The following is a 23389-nucleotide window of genomic DNA, read 5'->3' as shown; positions in this document are numbered from 1 at the left end:
ATATTTATTATTTAAATAAAAAGGAAAGCTCAGTGAATTTTCTAGATGCCATATTAAAACGTAAAACTCTACTGTGAATTCTCATTTTGACAATGACTACCTTGATATGAACTAACCCTCTAGAAAAAAAGTGGGTGTGTCTATGTGTATATCTGTTTACAGTGATCAAGGTAGTGAAAGTTTGTGAAAAGATCCAGATGAAATGCAAAGTTCTTCACTGTGCCCCCAAAGTGAATCAAACAGCTGGGTCACTATAATCCTAAAGGAAACTTCTGATTCTATAGTGAAATAGAAGACTGTGACACAATGCTGAACATAACTTTAGAGAGTTCCAGAGCTTGAAGCAAAAAAAAACAAAAAACAAAAAACAAAAAACCACCAGCTAGGGATTTCCAAGTGGGAATGAATGGCTGTAGTTAAACATCCAAGAATTTTAACTGGAATGAAGAAGAGTTTCATCTACACACAAGGGCAGGGCTTCATCTAAGAACAAGTGCAAGCTACAAACTACAAATACAATGGTCCTCAGAAGGACTAACGCCAAACCTTAATTGGAATGTAGTGAACATCCCTCACTTTACTTGGATTTTCTAGCAAAAGTACATCCTGCATGTGATTTCATCTACTGAGATATCATCTATATACTCAAATTATTTTCATAATTTTTCATATCCAATAATTGGAGCAAATTAAAAAAAAATAAGCAGCCAAATAAGAAGGCAATATTTGCACAGAAAAAAGTAAAAGACACAATTACAAAAGATATAAAACTCATCAGTTGCCAGACACTGAAATTAATTGAATAGAAAAAAAAAAATACAAGAAAAAAAAATATTAACAAAACCAATACTCACACCCTTAAAAGAGAAAATACACAAACAGTTCACAGGTCACTGAATAAATTTACTTACTATGAACTAGAAGTTAAGTGAAAAAATTTAGGATTATGCAAGAAAACTAGAACTTACTAAAAACTTCAAACATAAATTCTAGAACAAAAATTTAAAATTCAATAGATGGAGATTAAACATTTTGAAAGAAAACCCAAAAATTTGGAAAACTAAATTGGAAGAAAATATCTGGATTAAATATTAAGAGGAATGATGACTAGGAATCCAGAAAAGAAAAATAAGAGCCAGAGGCATCTGGGTGGCTCAGTTGGTTAAGTGCCTGACTTCGGCTGTGGTCATAATCTTGCGGTTCATGAGTTGAAGCCCCACACCCTCACTGGACTCTATGCTTACAGCTCAGAACCTGACGCTTGCTTCAGATTCTGTGTCTCCCTCTCACTCTGTCCCTCCCCCACTCACACACTATCTCTGTCTCTCTGTCAAAAATAAATAGACATTAAAAAAAAAATAAGAGCTATATGGAACATGGTGACCAGATACACCATCATGTAACTGGAGTCCCAGAATAACTGTCTTCCAGACAACAGAGAAGAAGCAATATTCAAGGATACAAGAGCAATATTTCTTAAATATGATAAAAAGTATCAAGAGATTCAAGAAAACCTATGAACCCTAGTATCATAAATAAAAAAAAAAGTATAACTCACTGTCTTAATTTGCTCAGGCTGCCATAACAAGACACCAAAGACTTTGTGCCTTAAGCAATGGAAATTTATTTTCTCAGAGTTCTGGAGGCTGGAAGTCTGAGATGAGACTGCCTTCATGGTCTGGTGGAGTATCTCCTGGCTTGCCAGTCTCAGAGTGAGCAAAATTTCTGTATCTGTTGTCTCTTCATATAAAGTCCTTAATCCCATCCCATCATGAGAACACTACCCTCATGACCTCATGTAAACCTAATTCCTTTCCAAAGGACTCATCTCCAAATACCATCACACTTGGGGTTAGGGATTCAACATGTAAATTTTGGGGAGAAGACATTCAGTCCATAACCCTCACTTCGTTGCATCATAAAAAAAAAATACATAAAACAAACACAGGGAGAACATCTAAACACCAGTAAGAGAAAATGTAAGTTTTCTCTTCAAAGAAAAACAAAAAAATAACAATGAGAAAACAATGAAATGAAACAAAACATCCACAAACTTAAAATACTATGCCTAGTAAGTTTTACATCAAAAATTAAGGTAAAAATAGAGATTTCTACCTCCAGCTATGACGAAGTAAATGGGACTAATACACCTTTAACCTCTTGAACAACTAGAAAAAGTGTAAAAATATGATACAACAGTTTTGTATAAAGGATCGCATTGAATCCAGCAAACAACAACATACAGTTTATTGTATCTGGCTTCCATGAAAAAAAATATCAGGAATGCAAGGAAACAAGAAAATATAACCCTAAACCAGGAACACTCAATCAATAGAAAAAGATGTACAAACAAAAGACATGATGAAAATAGCAAAGCCATTAAAACAGTTACAATAAAGATGTTCCATATGCTCAAAAAGGTAGAGGAAAAAAATGACCATGATGAGAAGAGAAATGGAAGATATACAAAACAGATCGTGGGGAACTTTTAAATATGAAAAATACAGTATCAAAACAAAAACAACAACAGGGGCGCCCGGTGGCTCAGTCGGTTGTCTGACTTCAGCTTAGATCATGATCTCACGGGTTCGTGAGTTCAAGGCCCAGGTCAGGCTCTGTGTTGACAGCTCAGAGCCTGGAGCCTACTTCAGATTTTGTGTCTCCCTCTCTCTCTGCCCCTCCCCTGCTTGTGCTGTCTCTCTCTCTCTCTCAAAAATAAATAATAAAAATATTAAAAGAAAAACAACAGAAGATGATATTTTTGGCAGATTAGACACCGTAGAAGAAATTTGGAGTGTATGTGAAGACACTAGCAATGAAAGCTATACAAAATAGAGCACATGGAGAAAAATTCTAACAACAGAAACAATAAGATAAACAAAAACAAAAATGAAAAAAAAATAAAGTTCAGATCATCAGTGACCTGTGAGACTACCATGCAAACTAACATATTTGAGGTTGGAATCCTAGGAAAGTTCCTGAGCAAGAAAGAAATTTGACAAAACTATGGCTGACCTATTTCCAAAGATTATTTTAAAAAACAAATGGGGTGCCTGGGTGGCTCAGTCGGTTGAGCATCCAACTTCAGCTCAGGTCATGGGTTAAAGCCCCACGTTGCGCTCTGTGCTGCCAGTTCAGAGCCTGGAGCCTGCTTCAGATTCTGTGTCTCCCTCTCTCTCTGCCCCTCCCCTGCTTGCGCTCTGTCTCTCTCTTTCAAAAATAAATAAACATGAAAAAAATTAAAAATAAAAAACAACAAATAAACTGACATATGGAAGATGCTCGACCAACACCAAACAGAAGAAATCTAAAAAAACTACACCAAGGCATAACTTGATCAATTTTCTGCAAAACACTGATAAAAACACAGCTAGAAAAACATGGACATTACATACAGAGGAACACAATTCTAAAAATGAGAGTATACTCCTTCAGAAATCAATATGGAAGGAAAGAGTTCAGAAAGAAAAGAGTGATCTTCAAAGTAATAAAAAAATATGTAAAATTAGCATTACAAAAATAACTTTAAAATAATACTTTTAGAACAAATGGAAACTGACAAATTCATCATTTGTGCACTTACATAAAAAATTTTTCTTGAGATAAAAGGGAACTGATACTAGATAGAATGAAGTTATGTAAATGGTAAATATGAGGGTAATGTGAAAGTATTTTTCTCATTGTTTATCTCCTTAAAATGAAATTGAATGTTTAAAAATAATAATCCTATATTGTAGAGTTTATTTTACTTTACACATGCAGAGTATATGTCATATTTTACTTCTCCACATAGATAGAACTCTATCTATGTGGAGAAGTAAAATATGACAACAATGACAAAAGACAGAGTAGAAATATGGGCACAAACCACTATATATGTGAGATGGTATATGGGCAATATGGTATAATTTAAAGGTAAACTCTGATACATTAAAGATGTATATTATAAACCCTAGAACAAACTCTGAAAAAATAAAACAAAGAGATAGAACTATACAACCTAATAAGTAAAATAAAATGGAATAATAAAAATACTCAATTATTCTAAAAGAAAGCAGGAAAAGAAGAAAAATTTGAACCAAAGATATATGACACAAATAGAAAACAAACAGCAAGGGGCACCTGGGTGTGTCAGCAGGTTAAACATCCGACTGCAGCTCAGGGCATGATCTCTTGGTTCCTGAGTTTGAGTCCAGCATCAGGCTCTATACTGACAGCTCAGAGCCTGGAGCCTGCTTCAGATTCTGTCTCCCTCTCTCTCTGCCCCTCCCCTGATCATGCTCTGTCTCTCTCTCAAAAATAAATAAACATTAAAAAAATCTTCTTGAAAGAAAATAAACAGGAAAATGGAAAATTAAAACTCAATCATATTGCTAATCACTTGAAATGTTAATAGTATGAATGCTGCAATTAAAAGACAGAAATTATCAAATTGAATATAAAAACAAGAACCAACAATGTCTTCTAAAAGAAAGCCATTTTAAATCTGAGAATACAAACAGATAACAGCAAAAAGGTGGAAAGGATAGATCATGTAAATACTAATCAAAAGAAAGCTAGAGGCTCTAGTAATATCATTCAAAATAAATTTCAGAACAAATAATAACAGAAATTAAGAGTAATATTTCATAATAAACAAGGTGTCAATTTCTTTCAGTTATAATACTAAAATGGCATTCAAATGTTAGCAGGCCTTTATATATAAAAAACAATGAAGACATTTTCAGATAAACAAAAACAAGGTATATCAACCTACCCACAATAAAGGAAATGCCAAAGGAAGTCTTTTAGGATATAACAACTGACTCTATTGTGGTAAATATTTCACGTTATATATGTGTATCAAATTATCACATTGTGCATCTTAAATTAACACAATATGTCAATTATATCTCAGCAAAGCTGGGAAAAAATTAAAAAAAATGAAAAGGTTTCTGCTCCCACATATTTGGAGGTTGTCACTCCAGTCCTTATAAGATAAACACAGCTGAACAAACAAAACATCAGTGACTTTTCTTAGGCCAATTAGAGAACTGAATTCACAAGAAAAACTGCCACCATGAAATCCAGAAAACCAGGTACAGCCAGAAAGACACAGCCAACATATATATACTTACCTTGAGCAGAAGCTGTTACAACCATAAATTGTAAGGAACAATTTAACAGTAATTTTGATACACAGCTGAAAGATGAGAGTAAGAGTGAAGTCACAGCCTTTTAAGACCCCCCACATTCATGGGTTTTACCTCCATAAATCCACCATGAACTCAGAGAGAAAAGAGAAGAAAAATCCCCTTATGCTTCTGCCAGGAGGAAGGGGAAAGTAACCCTTTTTAAGTACATCCTGATCATTCTCCATAACAAAGGCATATTCTTCAAAGGAAAAGATTTGACCACAGTCTTGTTCTGCTTCTAAGCCTTTGGAAAATGATCCCCAACCACCTCAGCCACATTTAGCCTTTCTGACTCACCTGATAGGAGGGAGAAAAGCTATGACACCATACAAACACTTGTGAAGCACAGTCAAGAGTCACACCTCAGCTAAAGACAGACTAAATCATAATATTATAGCCAATTTCTCTTTTTGCACTTGCTACCACCAAAACAGAGTTCCAATACACTGAGAGTTGGTTAGCTAGCTGCAAGACAGAGACTTTTTCCAAGGATTACTAAGAGAAGCCCACAGGTATGAGGGGAGACAAAAACAAAGGCCCTAGAAGAATTTAAAGACTCTGGCACTTACACTACAGTACATAGTAAAAACTGTGCATCTCTAGCCAGATGAATATAAATCTTCAGATTGAAGGTCTATTTACTTCAATTCCTTCCATCCAGTACAAAATGTCTGATGTTTAATACAATTAAAAAAAATAGCAAGGTATGAAAAAAGCAAGAAAAGCACAGACTGAAGAGAAAAAGCAAGCATCAGAACAAAACTTGGATATGACTCAGATATTATAGTTATCAGAGAGGAAATTTAAAATAACTATGATTAATTCATTAAAAGCTATAAAAGGAAAAGTAGACAACATGCAAGAATAGATGGATAATATAAGCAGAGAAATGGCAACTCTAAGAAAATAAAAAAATAATGATAGAAATAAAAGTACACTAGCACAATTAATACCTTTAATGCATTCATCAGTAGACGAGACTTAGCCAAGGAAAGAATGAATAAGCTTAAAGATAGGTCTATAGGAACTATTCAGACTAAAATACAAGTGGGGAAAAAACAGTACATCCAAGAACTGTGGGAAAACTTCAAAGGGGAAACACAAGCAATTGGAATATCAAAGGAAGAAGAAACAGATAGTGGAGAAGAAGAAATATGTGAACTAATAATGATCAAAACTTTACTACTATTAAAAAAAAAACAGCCAACTATAGATCCAGGTATGTAAGAAAACATCACACAGAAAAAATATTGAAAGAAAAACAAACAAACAAAATTTACTTAGGCATATCATCTTCAAACTGAAGTAAACCAAAGATAAAGGGTTAATCTTGAAAGAAACCAAAAGGGTAAAGAAACCTTACTTATAGAAGAATAATTGTGAGAATTATAGTAGGGTTCTCATCAGAAACCATATAACAAGAAAGTGGAGTAAAATACATAAAGTACTAAAAAATAAATAAATATAGGGACACCTGGGTGGCTCGGTCAGTTAAATGTCTGACTTTGGCTCAGGTCATGATCTCACCATTCATGAGTTCAAGCCCTGCATCAGGCTCTGTGCTGATGGCTCAGAGCCTGGAGCTTGCTTTGGATTCTGTGTCTCCCTCTCTCTCTGCCCCTCCCCTCCTCATTCTCTGTGTCTCTGTGTCTCTCAGAAATAAATAAACATTGAAAAAAATTTAAAAAATAAAAAGTAAATAAAAATAAACCAATGTAGAATTGTGTATCCAGCAACATTTGCCTTCAAAAGTAAAGGGGAAAAAAAGATTTACTCTGACAAAATAAAAAAAAAAAAAGATTGAATTCATCACAAACAGACAGGCTCTGCAATAAGTATTAAAAGAAGTTCTTTAGGGAGAAAAAAATAACATAAGCCAGGAACTTAAATCAACACACAAAAAAGAAGAGCATCAGAAAAGGAAAAAAAAAGTACTTTCCTCATTAATTGATTTAAAAGATAACTTTTTTCAAAAGCATAATCATAAAAATGTTTTACCTGAATATAACATATAGTTATGTAACATGAATGTCAACAATATTTTAAGGGACAGGGGCACCTGAGTGGCTCAGTTCGGTTAAGTGTCAGACTTCGGTTCAGGTCATGATCTAACAGTTTGTGAGTTTGAGCTCCACGTCAGGCTCCATGATGGTGTCTCAGAGCCTGGAGCCTGCTTCAGACTCTGTGACATACTCCCTCTCTTTCTGTCCTTCCCCTGCTTATGCTTTATCTAGCTCGCTCCCTCTCTCTCTCTCTCTCAAATAAATAAACATTAAAAAATTTAAAAAAATATTTCAAGGGATAGGAAAAAGAAATTGGGAATGCTCTGGTATGCATATAGTTGTGAACTAGTATAGTGCTATTTAAAAGTGGACTAAATTTGAAGTAAATGTATATTTCAAATGCTAGGTAAACCACTTTAAAAAATCTTTTAAACAAAAGTATCATTAATACACTAAGAGAAGAGAGAAAATGAAATAATATAAAATGTTCAATTAAAACAGAAAAGGCAGAAAAATTAAAGCAGCTAATAAATTGAAAAGAACAAGTACAATGAATATAAAAAGTTAGAACATTGTAAAAATTAATACAACTATTCCAACAATTATTTTAAACATAAATGGTATAAATACTCAAAGTAAAAGACAGAGATTGTCCAATTCAATTTAAAAAATGCTTAACAAATACTCCCTCTCTTTCTGTCCCTCCCCTGCTCATGCTTTGTCTAGCTCTCTCTCTCTCAAATAAATAAATACAAAAACAAAAACATACACACAAAACAGATGATACAAATTACTAATAACAGAAATAAGAGGGTCATCACCACTGTTTCAATGGACAATGAAAGAATAATAAGGGGATACTCTCTATTTCTTAATGATACTGAATCAACAATCAACAATTTTCTAAAAAAGAAAGCACTTACCCAACTGTCTCCTTGGTGAATTCTACCAAACATTTAAGGGGACATGATATTGATTCTATACAAATTCCTCCATGAAAAAGAAGCAGAAGTAACACTCCTTAACTGATTCTGTGTGGCCAGTATCAGTCTAATACCAAAACCAGATAAACACTGCAAGAATGGAAAACTACAGACCAATATTTCTCTTTAACATAAATGTCAGAATATTTAAAACATTAGCAAACCAAATGCAACACTTAAAACAATTTATAATAAACAAATGAGAATTATTCTGGGCATACAAGGCTATTTCAAAAATTAAAAATTAGTGTTCCAGGGCACCTGGGTGTCTCAGTCGGTTAAGCATCTTCCAGCTCAGCTCATGATCTCACGATTCATGAGTTCGAGCCCTGCATTGGGCTCTGCACGGACAATACAGCGTCTGTTTGGCATTTTCACTCTCTCCTCTCTCTCTGCCCCTCCCTGCTTGCTCTTTCTCTTTCTCTCAAAATAAATAAAAATTTTAAAAACTTAAAAAAAAAAGAAAATCAGTGTCCCATAACATCAATAAGCTAATAAAGAAATAAAGTATGTATCAAATTGATGCAGAAAAAAACACAAACTTTTGGCAAAATCGAACACCCTTTCATGATAAAAATTCTCAAACAATTAATAATAACAGAAAACTTCCTCAACTTTGTAATAAACATGTACAAAATGCATACAGCTAATATCATACTTAAGGACGTGAAACTGGATGTTTTTCCTCTAAATTGGGAACAATGCATGAATGTTCCCTTTCACCACTATATACAACATCATATTAGAAATCCTAATATTTCTAACACAATAAGACATGAAAAGGAAATAAAAATTATACAGATTGGGAAGGAAGAAATAAAACTGTTTGCAAACAATATAATCCTCTACATAGAAGATTCTGGAGAACTGGCCAAAAAAAAAAACTCCTGGAATTAATAAGTGAGTGTAAATCTAACAGAATATATATAGGATATCTAAGTGAAAATCTGTGCACATGCACAAAAATGTTCTTTATTTGCATGACCTTAAGCTTGAAATAACCTAAACATTCATCAAATAGAGATAAATTTTAGTACATTAACAGATCACCATAGAATGATGGATATTTACAATTTGCAACTATATGCAACAATTGAAATACATTCCAAAATATTAAAAGCAGAAGTTTAAGCAAAAGAAGCAAGGTACAAAGGGCAAGTACAGTATTAATCCTTCCTATAAAGTTCAAAATCTGACAAAACTATATTGGTTATAGAAGCATATATAGGAAGTGAAACTCTAACAGAAAACAAATCTACTATCACATGGCTTAGATTATTACACGGTTTCTAGCTCAGTGAAAAGGGATAACATTTCAGATAGAAACAGAGAAGGACAATGGCACTGTTCTATTTCTTGAACTGAATGCTAGTTTCACAGTTATTTACAATGCATTTTTCATTAAAATATACATATGTTTTATGAACACTTATGTTGTGTTAAAGGTTGCAATAAAATAACACATTTTCAGTAAAACATTAAACCATAATCATAATGATAATAATCATAACAACAATGACCACCAACCAATGGGAGTAAATAGCGGTATAGAAAGCAATGATGATCAAAGATATAAACTGCAAGATGGAAAACCAAGAGATTTTTTCTGTAAAATAGTAAAACAGTCCCAAAGGGACTTAAAGTTTTTAAACTTATATGCTAGAAGAAGATATGCAAGTTTCCTTCATTAATTGTCTGTGGGAGCTCAGATAAAAATCTTTTCATAGTCCCTAATTTTTCAACTATAAGTGAAGAAAGTCACACTGTTCTAAAATTCTATTCAATTATGTGAATATCTGCTTACCTGCATTTTTATTTATAAGATGTATTTTCTACTTACTTCAGATTCAGACTAGGAATTAAATTGATCATGCTATTTCAGTTATTATAAGATTTTATATTTAAATATGTCAAAATCAAGCTTTATAAGAGTAGAGAAGGACATTATTCTGAAACTTGAGGCAATTTTAATAAGATGAATATTATCAAATTTTGAGGGATTCAAAGTCAAATCTTGCCTTGTGCCCCACCCAAATTTTTTTTAAAAAGTAATCCATGAATTTTCTTACTGGTATTTTAATTCTGACTACAACGTAAATTGGGGAAAAAAGACCACATTAAATACGGAATGAGATAATAGATAATAGATGAGTTCCATCATCATTGATCCATTAGAAACTAAAACTAACCATTGCAATGGAAACTCTATATAATGTTCACTATGAAGAAAATGGTGAAAAGAAAAATTGGGCTTCTGTAGTTTGAGAAAGTATATATATCCCAAATTAATACTTACCATAAAATGATCTAACACAAACATTGTACACTATGGCAAAACATGAGAAACAGTTCCTTTAAAGTCAAGAAAAATATAAGAATGGCCACACTCACCATTTGCATTCAGCACTGTAAGAGAGCTCCTAACCTGTTCAATTAGATAATAGAAATATAATACAAAGGAAATTGTAATGATGCTATTTGTATAGATATTATAAATAAAATTATATAATTACAAGAATTGTAAATGAAAATTAATAAGAATTTATCAAAGTTGCTTAGAAGACATAACGATAAAAAGCAACATTACTATACAGAACATCATTTGAAAAATGTAACATTTTAAAAGCCCATTTACAGCAATATAAAAGTTTGTGAAGAAATAGGAAAAAAATGCAAGACATATAAAGAGAAGGTAGAAACCTTTATTATACAACCTGAAAAAGTTCATTGATAGATAAATTTGATATTTAAAAAATAAAAAAAACTACTTCTTCCCCAACCAAAATAAAAAATTACTACAGTAAATGTGACTTCAGTAAGTTTTAACACATGATTTTTCACCAAACTTGCCTATTCCAAAAATTGAAACAAAAGGATAAAAAATAAAGGGCGAACATCAGCCAAGGAAATTTTGAAGGAGAGACAAAAAGAGTAGATTTATTCATTTTACAACCTACTAAGACCTATCCCTAGAATAATTAAATTACAGCATGGTATTTGTGCAGGGATGATGAAGAGAACAATGAAATAAAATAGAAAACCAAGAAATACGTCTGTGCATGTATGAAAGCTCTGTGTATGGCAGCATAGAATTTCAATTCAATGGGGAAAAGATGGAATATTCAATAAACAGTGTCACAACAATTGGTTAGCAGTATGAAAAAAATAAAATAGAACTGTACTTTTCTCCAAATCCAATTTCAACACTATACAAAAAAATGTGAAGAGACTTTTAAAATATTAAAAGAATACATAAGAAAATATATTTCTTTAACAGCAGAGAACAATAGCTGAAATGATGCAAAGAAAAAAAAAAGCACACACACACACTCAAAACCAAAAGAAACAATTGATAAATTCACTAAATTAAAATGAAAACATTTTATCTGGGTAAGGACTTCCTGAGATATTCCCTTTCCTGGAGCTTGGGATCCTTCGTGCAAACTCCTCTTTGTAAAAACGATTTACTTTCTTTGGTCACTACACTGTCCCTTAAAATTAATAACTGAAATTATTAAAGATTAACAAAAAGCTGATGAAACTGGTTATAATAAAATACAGTGAATTAAGGCATCCATCCTATGTGTGAAGTGTTAAATATGTCAGTAGCTTTGTATTTAAAAACTATCCCTGGGTTGCTAGTGTAGGTAAGCTCCAGATTGCTCACAGACCTACAATAAGTAAGACCTAGGAAAACTCTCAGCTGACATCGTAAAAGAGGGTGCCTAATGACCATATCCCACTATAGTCTGAGGCAACATAACCTTATCCAGATCACCACTACTGTGCCTGCAGACTGACTAATGGAGGGGCAGTTTCCCCTGACTAGATGGGACAGTGTCAAGTTTTCTTGAGAATCTGCAAGCTGTAGGAACAATACCACAACCCCCACTCTACTTTTACTTTAGTGTCTGTAAACAACTCCTGAATGGGGAAAAATACAAGCTATATGTTCCCCATATGCCCTGCTGAGTATCAAGGGTCTGGTGCAGGCATTAAAATAAGCTTGTGTATGACACACTATCTTGTGAGTTTGTGACTCATTTGAGAAGAAAAAATGTAATTCCTACCTCAACCCTTGAACATACAATATTAGTCTTTGATGAATATGGTATAACATTACTAAAGTGAAAAAACTGACCATAGATTAGAGGCAATTGTGTATGACTCAAGATATCCACAAAGGACTGGAATGCAAAATACATTTTTTTAAAACTACTATCATCTGATAAGAAAAACACAAGCTAATATAAAAATTAACAAAGGGCTGGGGCGCCTGAGTGGCTCAGTTGGTTGAGCGTCTGACTTCAGCTCAGGTCATAATTTCATGGTCTGTGGGTTAGAACCCCGCATTGGGCTCTGTGCTGACAGCTGAGAGCCTGGAGTCTGCTTCAGATTCTGTATCTCCCTCTCTCTCTCTGCCCCTCCCCTACTCATGCTCTCTTTCTCCTTCAAAAAATAAATAAATGTTAAAAAAAAATTAAAAATTAACGAAGGGCTTCACCAAAAAGTTAATATGAAAGGCCAATAAACTCATGCAAAGATTTACAATATTATTAGTAAATCAAGTAAATACAAGTAAGTACAAGAATGAGAAACCATTCTATATCAAATATGGCAATTCTAAAGTAATATAGATCATAATATTTCATAATATATAAGGAGCTTGTTTAAAACCTGAAATACAGAAGAAAGTTCAACGATGAAACTATGGAAATGTTCATACCATTTTATTTTTAAATTAAGACCTTTTTTCAGAGCAGCTTAAAATTCACAGCAAAATTGAGGGGAAGATAGATTACTCATATATTCAATATACTCAATAAGTATATTACTCATATACTCCCTGGCTCATACATGTAACCATTCTCCTGTTAATAATCACCACTAGAGTGGGACATTTGCTAAAAATAATGAAAGTAGGGGCGCCTGGGTGGCACAGTCAGTTAAGTGTCTGACTTTAGCTCAGGTCACTATCTCTCAGTTCTTGAGTTCAAACCCTGTATCAGGCTCTGTGCTGACAGCTCAGAGCCTGGAGCCTGGTTCAGATTTTGTGTCTCCCTCTCTCTCTGCTCCTCCCCTGTTCACACTCTGTCTCTTTCTTTCTCCTCTCTCTCTCTCTCTCAAAGATGAATAAACATTAAAAATTTAAAAAAATAAAAATAATGAATATGAATTTGACATATCATATCACTCAAAAAACATATATAGTCTACATTACCATTCACACTTGGTGTTCCACACTCACTTGGGTTTGGACGAATGTATAATGACATGTATCCATTATTATGGCATCATTCAGAGTATTTTCACTACTTTAAATTCTCTGTGCTCTGTCTTTTCAACCCCTCCTCACCTGTAAACACTTGGCAATCACTGATCTTTTTTGTTATTTTGGTGGTCTTGCCTTTTCCAGAATGTTATATGGTTGGAATCATATAGGATGTAAGCTTTTAAAATTGGCTTCTTTCACTTTTAACAGGCATTTAAGTTTCCTGCATGCCTTTTCACAGCTTGATAGTTCATTTATTTTTAGTGCTGAATGATTTCATTATCTGGATGTACAGTTTATTTATCCTCTCACCTACCAAAGGACATCTTGGTTGCTTCCAAGTTTTGGCAATTATAAGTAAAGCTGCTGTACAAATCTGTGTGCACCTTTTTGTAACAACATATGTTTTTAACTCCTTTGAGTAAATATTAAGAAGTATGATTGCTGGATCATATGGTAAGAGTACGTTTAATTTTGTAAGGAACAGGCAAATTGTCTTCCAACTGTCTCCCATACTGCGGTACTATTTTGTATTCCCACTAGCAAACTATGAGAGTTCCAGTTGCTCCACATTCTCATCAACATTTGGTGTTGTCAGTGTTCCAGATTTCGGCCATTCTAGTAGGTGTGAATTAGCAGCTCATTGTTGTTTTATTTGCATTTCCCTGATGACATATGATGTGGAACATACTTCATCTGCTTTTTATTTATTATTATTTTTTTGCCATCTGTATATCTCCTTTGGTGGGATATCTGTTAAGGTCTTTGGCTCATCTTTAAAACATGTTGTTGGTGTTTTTATTGTTGAGCTTTGAGAGTTCTTTGTATATTTTGGATAATAGTCCTTTATCAAATATGTCTTCTGCAAATATTTTCTCCCAGTGTGAAGCTTGCCTTCTTGTTCTCTTGACATTGCCTTTCACAGAGAAGTTTTTAACTTTAATGAAGTTCAGCTTATCAATCATTTTTGTGGATTGTTTCTTAGGCATTTTATGTAAAAAAGACATCACCATACCCAATGTCATCTAAGTTTTCTCCTATGTTATCTTCTAGGTTTTTTACAGTATTGTATATACATACAGGTCTCTGATCCATTTTGAGTTAACTTTTGTGAAGGTTATGTCCAGTTGTTCCAGCACCATTTGTTGAAGAGACTGTCTGTTCCATTTTACTGCCTTTGTTTCTCCCTCAAAGATCAGTTGCCTATATAGGGATCTATTTCCAGGCTCTCTACTCTGCTCCACTGATTTATTTGCCTATTCCTTTGCTAATACCTCACCTTTTTTTTTCAACTTGTAGCTTTTTTTTTTTAATTTTTTTTTCAACGTTTTTTATTTATTTTTGGGACAGAGAGAGACAGAGCATGAACGGGGGAGGGGCAGAGAGAGAGGGAGACACAGAATCGGAAACAGGCTCCAGGCTCCGAGCCATCAGCCCAGAGCCTGACGCGGGGCTTGAACTCACGGACCGCGAGATTGTGACCTGGCTGAAGTTGGATGCTTAACCGACTACGCCACCCAGGCGCCCCTCAACTTGTAGCTTTATAGTCAGGTCTTGAAGTTGGGTAGCATCAGTCCCCCAACTTTGTTATTCTTCAGTATTATGTTAGCTATTCTGTGTCTTTTGCCTCTTCATATAAACTTTAGAATCAGTTTGTCAATATCCACAATATAACATCCTGTAATTTTGATTGGTATTGAATTGAATCTATATATAAATTGGCAATTAATGACATCTAAATAACATTGATTTCTCCTCTCCATGAACATGGAATATCTCTCAATTTTTTTGTTTGTATGTTTATACTATTTTAATGTTTTACTTGCATGAGATCCTTTTATAAGCTCCAAAATTTACAATTTGGGGATCATATTATATTACATATTTGGGTTTGTGATACAAGATAATTTTGTATAATTTTAATCAAAATTATTTTCAGATTTATTCTTGCTTTCAATTTGTAGTAAACTTCTATTTATTGTGAATAATTATAGAATGCTGGTCAATTTACATCCTAATGAAGTAAAAATTACTCTACGCCCTCACCACAGATTAGTAATTTGCAAGGAATTACAGCATATCAAAACACACCTAATATTGAAACAAGGAATAAGATATAAATCTCTCTGTAACCTACCATTCCTCATAAGATTGCCAGTGCCTTGGATTCATCATTCTTATTTTTAATGCATTTGATATATGTATTTTTAAAAATTTTTTTAACATTTATTACAAAGAGCATGAGCAGGGGAGGGGTAGAGAGAGGGGGAGACATAGAATCTGAAGTAGGCTCCAGGCTCTGAGCTGTCAGCACAGAGCCCGATGTGGGGCTTGAACTCACAAACTGCAAGATCATGACCCAAGCCGAAGTCGGTCGATCAACCAACTGAGCCACCCAGGTGCCCCTTGATATATGTATTTTTAAAATAAGTCCCCAATATCTGCTGTTTCAAGTGAGTATTTTGCAAAAAAAGTATAAATTCCAAATGTGTAAATGTGTAAATAAATTATCTTTTTTGGTTTATTTGGAGTAGACTAGACATTTTCATATAATAGTATGTCTTATAGAGTGAAGTCACTATTAATGTTTGGACTTATTTCTGAGAATGACTCAAGAAATATCCTAAGAAACAAAAGTATTAAAAACAAAACAAAAAAAATACCTGTTTGATCAAAATACCTGACTAGGTCTAGAGGAAGGACTTGATAGTTTCTGAGGTCTAAAATATAGGAAAACAAAATTTTTACTTGTTCATAGGGGTACCATGTGACAAATATAAACATAAAGAGCCTACCAAGAATGGATAAAGATGAGTTGGATTTAGACTTGATTGCTACATTCTTATTTGTTGTTTTATTCAACATCCTTCTTACTTATTTATCATTATGATTTCCAGTGGGGTATTGTAGATTCCTATATATGAATACCCTTGCACAAGGAATCATACGTATGGATTTTGTCTCCAAATATTTAGAAATCAAGAAAACACTGAGAAACTTCTCATAAACTATAATAAAGCATTGCTAAAAATTTTTTAAATAATCTCTCCATACCTTTAATAAAAGTTTCTTGCATGTTATGATGAATAGAGAACAAACCCAAGAAGTGATTCAGATGTTAGATATCTGCTGGACTCACTATTATGTGACTCATTCCTGGATACCAGTTTCCAGACTTGGGACATTTGCATAAAACTACATCAATAAAATCCACGAATGCCAAAGGTCTACCCTCATTATCACTCTAATTATTAGAGTCATTCTTTAATTAAACCTGACCTAAAATTTTGAGTTCCATTGCTTCATTTCAAGGTACATATAAGAAATATTTTTAAATGCTTCCAAATGTAGGGTGCCTGGGTGGCTCAGTTGTGTGAGCATCTGTCTCTTGCCTTCAGCTTGGGTCTGATCTCACAGTTTGTGAGTTCAAGCCCCACATCAGGCTCTGCGCTGATGGTGTGGTTGGAGCCTGCTTGGGATTCTCTGTCTCCCTCTCTTTCTGTTCCCCACCTCCAGCTCTTGTGCTGTTCTTCTCTCTCTCTCTCAAAATAAATAAACTTAAAAAAAATTAAGATGCCCCAAAATATAACCTTGATTGAATGAAAAGATTACATTAAAATTACATACAATTATATATAATTTTATTTGTCAGCATGTCCTTTTCAGTCTTCTCTCAAGTAGAGAGTTATTAGAAAAAGTTTAGTCTATTTTCCTGTCTCTTTATAAATAATGAATGCAAGTTTTCAACTGTGGGTTATTTCTGCAGTGGAATCATGATTGTAGTAGGTATTGAAATAATCTAAGAAGCACTCCTTTGCTTGTAATGGAATTATGTCTTCAAGACATAAATAAGTAAGCAGGTGTTACAAGGTTATTTATTTTTCACATATTAAACAATATGTTAAAACTTCAGGCTTTAGAACAGTAATCTATATCTACATGCAAGTGATCAAAAAGAAAGCCAGATTCTTATTATGGATTTAGAATTGTCTGACACTAAGAGGAACAGCCACCTCAAAAAAGTTGCTTTCACCTCAGCAACAAAGCTTTTACCTCAGTTGTCAAATTGCATGTGCCTGACTGTTTGCATAAAAACAGAGGGGGATGCATTTTTTATGTCAAGTAAGTACATCTTGAGTATTCCTAATGGTCCAAAGGAAGGTTAATTAAACAAACGAGTTTGAGCTACCACCTGCCAAATTACAGTCACCATCCAGCTTTACCTATGTAATCAAGGATGATGGAAAAGATTGTTTTTTGAGACTAACCCATATATATGTCACCGCCTGCCTGTCACCATCCCCAAATGGTGTGCTTTACTTATCCCTTCTGGGTGATAAAATATCTTCAACACCACTGAGGTTGTCCAAAAGTCTAGATATTAAATACTTCTGTGTAAAAACAACATAATCTAATTTAACTGTGTTATCTAAGTTAGCGCTTTTCATAATCAAGTCTCTAGGTTTTCTTATATTATTAATGTTTTCAGTTAGTAATGATAGTTCTACAAGTCCCTGATTTTTTTCACACATCCTTCCATGTAGTTGATGTTTCTGTAATTTCATAGTGCTTTTCCTTCCATATGGTAAGTCATTAGAAATGTTAAGTTAGTGTGTATGATCAATGTAGCCTACACTGATTCTTCTAGTCTGTGAGTTTCTTGCTATGGTGAATTGCAGATTTTTCTCTAAAAGAAGTCTCTGTACCCCCATTTTTTTTTCCTGTAAAGTCTCCCACACTGTTTTTAATATTAATGGCAGGTGCCTCAGTCCACCCATAGCATATGTTAAAATACCCCTAGTGCAACCCACAGTGATATAAGGGAGGTTAGCTGCATAGTCAATGAAACAGGGTGTTCATCACAATAACTGGGATAATAACTTAGGTTGAGTCTGTACTTATTGTTTTTTTTCTAATGAGTTTCATAGCCAACACTCTGCAGTGAAGATTGTTGCCATGCATCTAATGTCAGGTGTCAGGAGTACTCTCCACATGACATCAACCCCTCCTGGTCCTAAATGTAAAGTAATCATTGTCTCCTAAAGCAAAGCATTTATTCAGAACTCATCCCAGGACACTTGACAGTAAGTACTATAGTATTAGCAACCCACAGAGCCAAAACTAACAGTAGGCAGAGAGAGCAGTGACCTTTCTACATCAAGTATTGCCAGCTAAGACATTTTTAGTTTTGGTGTCAGTACTTAAGGGCTTTTGGGAGAACTGTGCATTATCTCTCTAGCTTCTGGAATTTTTACCTAAGTGAGACAACACATCGGCACATTAACAACAACTTTGATAGTCCAAAGTTGAAACCTATCACTGAGGCTGAAATTCTACCTATAATAAGCAGCATATTTGCATAATCTCAGATGGAAAAACTTCTTTTTCCACTAAGCTCACATGGCTATTTGTAGCTTTCCATCACTAGTTATCTTAGGGTAGTTATTTCTGCATTGCAATACCCTTATCTCTCCTACTGATCTATAATTATTTTTAAACAAAAACTCCAATTGGATTCATATGTTTCCACTTCATAACAGCAAGCCAGGGTCTTCATCCATCACCTATCAGAAAACAAGACCCTGAGGAATATAGTCAAGACTAAGAAGAAGAGAAAGTAGCAATATAAGGGCACCAGCAAAATAAACACCCACTGAGAATGGTGAGCCTGCCATAAAACTAGATCAAACTTTGACAACAGGAAAACACAAAAACAAAGAGATCTAATAGTTGGTACTTAAAAATTCTATTCCAGTTGATGTCCTTGAAACCCCCATGGTCGGGATGGTTGGGGAGAGGGGCTCTAGGCCCATGTTCATAGTGCCTAAAAAATAAAGAGAGGTTTCCACGATGAGCAAAATGGACATGGATCATGACCTTACAGTGCTTACAATCTGAAAGGGAGGTCAATATTAGATAACTGCACAAAGAGACATAAAACTGTAATGAATTTCAGTTATGCATTGCTGTGGGACCACATAATAATGAGATGATGTGGTCCGGCAGAACAACAAAAGGCTTCCTTCAGGAACTGAATATTGTGTTGAGATACTAAGCAAAAAGGAACTGGGAGTGGTCATCTGCTGAGGAAGAAAGGACCACTCTCGAAGACTTAGGTGGGAGGTCACATGATGCGGAAGAAGGATGGAAAGGCCACTCTGGCTGGAATGCAGGAAAGAAGAGGAGTGCAGTGTGAGATGAGTTGGGGACATTTAGAAAAGTGCTAAGCCGTTTGAACATAGTAAGCCATAAGGAATTTTGTCTATATTTTGAGCAATGGTCTTTTGAGAGGTATGTCATGTCAATTTTATAGTTTGTAATACTCTCTCTGGCTAGCTATGAAGAATAGACAGAATTGAGGCTTGGTGGATGTGAGCAGATAATTTAGGAAGCCTCTGGAGTTGTAGCCCAGGAGACAGACTATGGTAGTTGGGACCAAGGTACTAATGGTCCCAAACGGAGACAAATGGATAAATTCAAGAAAATTTTTGTAAGTAAATTTGACCATATTAGGTGATGGAATTTGTGGAATGAAGGGGGAAAGGTTAGAAGATGATTCCTATTTTTTCTGGTATACGATGATGACATTAACTGAACTCAAGAATATCAGAAAGAATAAGTATAGGAAAAAAATTGAGGGTTACTAGAAGGGAGGTGGGTGGGGGGTGGGCTAAATGGGGGATGAGCATCAAGGAGAGTACTTGTTGGGATGAGGACTGGGTGTTATATGTAAGTAATGAATTACTAAATTCTATCCCTGAAACTAATATTACACTGACTAACTTGAATTTAAATAAAATCCTTAAGAAAAACAATGTCAAAAATAGTATTTGGGAAGATGACCAAGAGCTTAGTTAGCAACATGTTAAATTTAAGGCACTTAGATATATTAATTTGGAACTGACTGTCACTGAAAGCATATATTTGTGAGAGTCATTATAAGGTTTCCTCTAAGAATTTTATTCTCCCTTCTTTTTAAAAACATTTTTTAATGTTTATTTATTTTTAAGAGAGAAAGAGACAGAGTGTGAGCTGGGGAAGGGGCAGAGAGAAGGAGACTCAGAATCCGAAGGAGGCTCCAGGCTCCGAGCTGTCGGCACAGAGCCTGATGTAGGGCTGAAACTCACAAGCCATGAGATCATGACCTGAGCTGAAGTTGGACACTTAACTGACTAAGCCACCCAGGTGTCCCTATTCTCATTTCTTTTTAAAATGAGCACTGCATGATTTAACATGTTTCTTCTTTGCTCTACCTTTCAGGGTTATTGAACCTGATATATACCTAATGGTTTCATGTGTAAAAGAAAATCTATCTGGTTGAGAACCTATATAACTTCTTAAACTACCTCATAGAGATAAAAGAAGAATCCAATATATTCATGTTTATTAAAAAGTACTGGAAGGTTTCAAATGATAATATATTGATTATTACTATTATTATTATTTATATTGATAAATGATTAATTGGCTAAGGCACTGTCAATTAATGTGATCAGAGTTGATAATGCACAAGTCTTAAACATAGGGAAATTTGTTTCTAAAAAAAATAGAAGTCTTTTAAATATTATATTTAATGCCAGTAAGAATACTTAGAATATTTAGAATGCATATTACCCTTGTGGAGAGATTATCATTACTACCATGCATATAGCAAATGATCTCCAGATGTACATATACTTGTGTACACATTTAGACAGGCAAGCACAGATCCTGTTCAGATATTATTGTTTATTATTTAAATTGATCACAGAGCTTTAGTTAAACAAGAAAGAACAGTAGAAAGAGACAAAAGTACTATCTTACTGGCCAAGGCTAATTGAAAAATAACCATCATAACAACCACTACCACTTCAACCATCCTACACTAGTAACAAATAGATACTCCATTGCCTCATTATTTTACTACTTCACCATGCTTTACTTCCCTTAAGAAAGTTCCCAGTATTCCATTTATTTTTAAAGGGATTTTAATGGATGTGCTATGAATTTTCAATGAGCTATTTGAAATTTGAAGAACCTAATTAGGAATGTATTTACTTTCTCTTTTTTTCAGGGTGATTAATCCCATGCAAGACTTTCAGCCTAATGTTACTCCAAAGAAAAAAACAGAAAGGGAAAAGGAGGTTCCACTTCTACAGACTAATGGACTGGTAATTTAAAAATTGAATTAAGCATTAACTCAGAAGAGTCCTTCTCAATATATAAATTATTTCTGTTTAGCCTTCTTTTGCCAGGTTAATTAAATAAATTCTTTGGCCTTGATTATAGCCATTAGTAAATGAAAATGTATTTGAATTCTCTAAGTCTTGTGATGTACACTAGAGAATCTATGTCAGTAAATCTTTCCCATGCTAACAGCTTTCATAAGTCAGATGTTTCATTTAGAAAAAGTCAGCTTTATCTGTGGAAAACAAAAATTTATTAATTTTCTAGTTTATTGTTTGGGCATATAAAATCTCTGTAGGTTCTTGAGGGGTTGCCTTTAAGAAACAAACCTTATATATCTCCATATCTTCAAAATATATGAAATCAACTCAAGCTTAGTTGGGGTCCTCCATTTCTTTAAAAAGAGCAAAATCTGGAAAATCTGGAATGTCTTCCTCAAGTCTCTTTATTTAATAAAAAGCTCAAGGACAAAAATAACAAAAGCAATTTTTAAGATAAATGAATAAATGATGCACAAAAAGAGTACAAGGTAATAAAATATACATAGAAAAAACCTACACTAAAATAATGATTCATAATCTATCTTCTACATGCTCAGCCTCATCATTTTATGCTATAGTTATAGTTATAATGAATTAACTTGAATATAACCTAATATATCCTTCCTGTTTACATCTTAAAAGTAGTCCATCTACATCACTTTGAGTACACTAGTGACATACCGAGTGCCTGTTTTAACTATGCGGTAGGTAGCACCATGATTCAGAAATAAATTCGTAACAACAGTCTCTCTGTTCCTTCAAGAACACAGACCTATCTGTTGCTGGCATACTAAAGCTGTAACATGTTGTAAAATAAAACTAAGGTTATTAAGTATTTTCTACCCATTCTCTCTGAGGAAGTTTTAATTGTTAAGCACCTAATCACAGTAAACAATCCAGGCTAACTCAAACTTTTACTGTCTAGAAAAGTGCACTCATAATCATTTTCTATGTGGTGACATTTTGACACAAATATATCCCTAAAAGAAGGAAGGGATGCCTACATAAAGAATTTGGGAGAAGAGAAAAAAGACATATGTCAAATTTAAACCAAGTCAACTAGAAAAATGGCTAATAGGATTATAAGTACGAACCACGAGACTCTGAACATTTTCCAAGATACCGCTTTTACTTTTCAAATCCTATAAACATAAACAATCACGTAATTGATGTATTTATCTGATATACCCAGTAATTAAGAAGCCCCAAGATAAATATGCAGCTGGGAATTTGTTTTGGGGTAGTGTATAATATATTACATTATGCATCTTGTACACTGTTCATGTCCCAAGTTCAATCCATTTCCCTGCCTGTGACTTCTCTTATTTTTTTAGTATGCATATTTATAAGCTGCCATAAACTCTCCTTCAATGACTCAGAGAAGATGTCACTCAATAAACCAACCAATCAAGAGAAGTGCCATTTTCTGCACCAGTCTCTTACCCTCCATATACCACTGGACATCACAGTCACGGAAAGGGCACTTGATATTTAAGACTCAAAAGACAAGAGATGTTATCCCATATTCATAATTCATTAGCCAAGCAACTTTAATAAAATACTTGGTCATTCTGAATCCATTTGCTCCTGTGCAAACATTATTATTTTAATCTTTCCCCTGTCTAAGCCTCAAAGCTGCAAATATAAATCATGATAATCATATGAAACAATCCTGAAAAAGATAGCAGAAAATCCCATAAACATACAGGTTGTCAACATGAAAAGGAGTAACTGTATCTTCAGAAAGACA

The 23389-nt window shown here is 34.0% G+C and overlaps 1 protein-coding gene across 6 annotated transcripts in view; it reads right to left on the bottom strand.

Annotated features, from left to right (window-relative positions):
• The window catches only part of LRFN5 (leucine rich repeat and fibronectin type III domain containing 5), a 251687-nt gene that overhangs the window by 101911 nt on the left and 126387 nt on the right, over positions 1-23389 (bottom strand). Inside the window, exon 3 of one of the 6 annotated variants that reach the window (XM_058738919.1) lies at positions 10552-10585. The exons of the other annotated variants lie outside the window; for them this stretch is intronic. The gene's annotated coding sequence lies outside the window, so the exon portion shown is untranslated. The remainder of the gene's footprint in view (positions 1-10551; positions 10586-23389) is intronic. 6 annotated transcript variants of the gene reach the window in all.

Source organism: Neofelis nebulosa, chromosome 7, assembly GCF_028018385.1.
Source record: "Neofelis nebulosa isolate mNeoNeb1 chromosome 7, mNeoNeb1.pri, whole genome shotgun sequence".
Taxonomy (NCBI): Eukaryota; Metazoa; Chordata; class Mammalia; order Carnivora; family Felidae; genus Neofelis; species Neofelis nebulosa.
Note: the sequence above shows the minus strand (reverse complement) of the source record. Positions and strands in the feature narration are given on the sequence as shown.